This window comes from Crocuta crocuta, unplaced genomic scaffold (genome assembly GCF_008692635.1).
Source record: "Crocuta crocuta isolate KB4526 unplaced genomic scaffold, BGI_CrCroc_1.0 scaffold657, whole genome shotgun sequence".
Taxonomy (NCBI): Eukaryota; Metazoa; Chordata; class Mammalia; order Carnivora; family Hyaenidae; genus Crocuta; species Crocuta crocuta.
The window spans coordinates 1,121,801-1,125,704 of NW_027529583.1; the positions used below are offsets into that span (position 1 = coordinate 1,121,801).

The window sequence follows — 3,904 nt, forward strand, 5'->3', positions numbered from 1 at the left end:
TTCCCTGACATTCCTTATTTCTATTTCATGGCTCACTCTTGCTAGCCCTGGTCTCTGATTTCTGTAGAGAGCCCTAGTTCTGCCACTAAATGAAACACAGTGAACGAGAGGTTGTAATACAACTGTCCTTTCTCTTTCACGGTCATGCTGTCCAATATTGTATCCAGCAGCCACATGTGGCTATTGAGCACTGGAGCTGTGGCTGGTCTGGATTGAAATGGGCTGTAAGTGCAAAATACATGCTGGATTTCAAAGATTTAGTTAGAAAAAGGGAAAGTATCTCTAATAATTCTTATATTACATGTTGAAATAATATTTTGGATATATTATTTAAATAAAATACATTATTGAAATTAATTTTACCTTAAAAACTTTAATGTTTGTTTATTTTTGAGAGAGAGAGAGAGAGAGAGAGCCAGAGCACGAGCAGGGGAGGAGCAGAGAGAGAGAGAGGGAGACACAGGATCTGAAGCCGGCTTTAAGTTCTGAGTTCTCCAGATGTGTTCTTTTTTTCCAGATTATTTTGGTTATTATGGTTTATGAATTTTGGGATCAGTTTGTTAACTTCCGCAAAAAACAAGGCAGTTGGGATTTTGATAGGAAGTGAATTAAATTTATAGATCTAAAGATTACTTTTAAAATTTAATGAAAAGATTTGCTAAACTCAGTTGTTATTTGCTGATACTTGAGCTTTATTCATTCTCATGTAAACTGCTAATATGTTAAGTTCAATTTACAGTGGCATAGTTTTGTAGACTATGTATGTATGTCTCCATCCTTTGGGGAGAGGGTGATAAGATTTGTTATAGAAGTTGTGTAACAGTCTGGTAAAGAAAGGACCTGTCTTTTGACTGTGTATTCATGTTCCAGTGTATTGTATTTCATGTTCTAATGTGCTTCATCAAACACAGGATGTTAAATAGATTGGTAGTTTTTGTTGAGTTTTCCCCATAATTATCTAAATGAATATAATGAATTTTAATGCCAACATTGTTTTCAAGGAGATTACATTTCTTTTTTTATTCAAATTTTATGAAATTGGAAAGTGCTGTTTTAATAAAGAGGTTTTTTTTTTTTTTGTTTTGAACATAACCTCAAGATTTTNAATATGAAGCTTAGATAGAAATGGATCACTTGGCCCTTTCTCTTCTTATGTCCTCCCAGTTCAAAATGCTTTCATCTTTTAATAGCCAGCATTTTTGTACATCTGTAGTTGGGCTCAACACATTCAGTCCTCAGCACAGTCCTCTTTATAGTTTTAGGTTTTTTTCCAGAAAATCGGCTTAATCTGCCCTATGTAGCCACTCTGCTTTCTGTCATAATGCTGCTTTCCCTGGGCCTGCAGAGAGTCCTTGCCCTTCTTGTATTCTGTCACTTTGTGGGGTTGGTACTTGCCATACTTCTTACAGAGAGTCCAGCAGGTTTTAGGAATGTTCACCATGTTTTGAGAGCATTATCAGCATGGAAAAGCAATAATGAATATTTTGAATGAACCCATTATAATCACCCCAAACTTCAGAAAAAGCAAATGTGTTTAAATGAAAAATAGAGTTACTATTAAGAGGCTAGAATTATAAACCCAGCAGATATCTCATGTATATGTGAGATTGTTCTTGGTTTCATAAAGAAATTGCCAGATCAAATAACTTATTAAGATGCTATAAATTAATCTGGAGTATAAAAGCAGTTATTATAGACATAAATCTTAAGAATATCGACCACAGGGGCACCTGGGTGGCTTGGCTGGTTAAGCATCCAACTTTGGCTCAGGTCATGATCTCACAGTTCATGAGTTTGAGCCCCATATTGAGCTTCTGTGCTGGCAGCTCAGAGCCTGGAGCCTGCTTTGGATTCTGTGTCTCCCTCACGCTCTGCCCCTCCCCTGCTCACACTCTGTGTCTCTTTCTCTCTCTCAAAAATGAGGAAACATTAAAAAAAAAAAAATTGACCACAAAGCTGTCACTCATGATTGTACCAAGAGAATGAAAGACATTTAGGCTACAAAGACACACTCAAAATGCCTATGACCCAGAGTGGTTTGGATTTGAAGCAGGTTGGACTTACAGAGAGAAAGGGGGGCATAATGAGCCAGGCTGGACTCAAGTTTGTATATATGACCCAACAACAAAGAGCAATTAATGTCTATAACACAGTGCTTTAAAGATGGGGTGGCTGGGTGGCTCAGTTGGTTAAGCGTCTGACTTCAGCTCAGGCTATGATCTCACGGTTCATGAGTTCAAGCCCTGTGTTGGGCTCTGTGCTGACAGATTCTGTGTCTCTTGTCTCTTTCTGCCCCTCCCCTGCTTGTGCTTTCTCTCTTTCTCTCCAAAATAAATAAACGTTAAAAAAAAAAAAAAAGAAAGAACCCATAGATTTNATCGGAAACAAAATCAAGTTAAAAGCTTGTTTTTCAAAAGGTAGAGCCATTTGATCTTGTGAAGCTGTGAAGTATAAGAAAACCTTGGGGACATGGCACCATGAATGACTAGGAGAAGGTCTCATTCCTCTAATTAGGAAGGTGATACGCTTTGCTTAGAACCGAGGTCCAGTCCACTAGGGGCTTGGGAATTGAGGCAATGGGTCCATCATGTAACCTGTTCAAATGAACTTTGTTAGTCCTGGTAAAAAAGGCTATACATCATGGGCATATTGAGGCTAAGGTTTTCCCAAGAATATATGGCCTGTGGTGGTTCGCTTGTTTTTCACTCTTCATGCTGGTGGTGACAAGGTCCTTCGCAAAGTCTTGCCTTGGACACAACTAGATGGTGCTGAAAGTATTGACACATTTGGCAGTGCTATAATATACTAGGTCCTGTGCGAGGGTTTGGAGATAGGGAGATGAATGAGACTTAGGGCTCCTGGTCTGGCAGGGAGACCCATATACCAGATTTCTGGAAGAATGCTGATATCATTCAGCTAGTGAAGGATTAAGGAAGAATAAATCTTGGGGCGCCTGGGTGACTCTGTCGGTTAAACGTCTGAGTCTTGATTTTGGCTCAGGTCATGATCTTGCATTTGTAAGTTCTAGCCTTGTGTTGGGCTCTGGGCTGACAGTGTGGAGCCTGCGTGGGATGCTTTCTTTCTCCCCTGCCTCTCTGTCCCTCCCCTGCTTGTGCTCTCTCTCAAAATAAATACATATTAAAAATGAATAATAAGTTTTGAGGGACAGTGAATTTCATTTGGAGATACTGAGTGTTTGAAACCTGTGGAGCATGCAAGTAGAGATAGCTGGTGGACATTTGGAACTATATCTGAATCTCAGGAGAGAAATCCAAATGGAAGTCTAGCTTTGTGAGTCATCATTTTACATATGCTAATTGAAGTCACTGGCATTAAGTCACAAAGAGATTCTATAGAGTAAGGAAGAGAAGGATTAGAGCTGAATATCTTGAAAATTCTTTCATTTCAGTGGTGACATCTGATGAATACTGTTGTCTGAATACACATTGCTCTTACACTGAATTTACATTTGAAAAGCATGAATAAACTTGCAAAACACATTCAAAGGGAAACTATCACAGCAAATACCGACACTGGACATTTTGAAAGTAAAATTTACAATTCAGTCCAATAATAAAATGCAGAGTATCTTCAGAGTCAAAGAGGAAGTTAAAGCATTAACTATATTAAGGGACTAATATAGATAAAATGGTCAGAGTTTCTGAACTCAAAGTAAGCTCTAATAACTTCAACTATTCTTTTGGGAACTATGGGATATAATATTTGAAACCAGAACGTCTGGAATTCATGGTTGAGATCAATATAGAACACTGAAGTAACAAAAGAACGATTCAGACATAAAAAGTGGACAAATTAAGAGGTTATCTGGGATTTAGATTTGTTGATATCCTTGACTGAGATGGGTTGGATTGTTAAACAGATCTCAGTTATCTATATTAAGATA

At 38.1% G+C, this 3,904-nt stretch overlaps 1 pseudogene; it reads right to left on the reverse strand.

The window, feature by feature from the left end:
* LOC144229600 (large ribosomal subunit protein eL42-like) overlaps positions 1 to 1,441 on the reverse strand; it is a 19,504-nt pseudogene extending 18,063 nt beyond the window's left edge.
* Between the last annotated feature and the right edge of the window lie 2,463 nt (positions 1,442 to 3,904).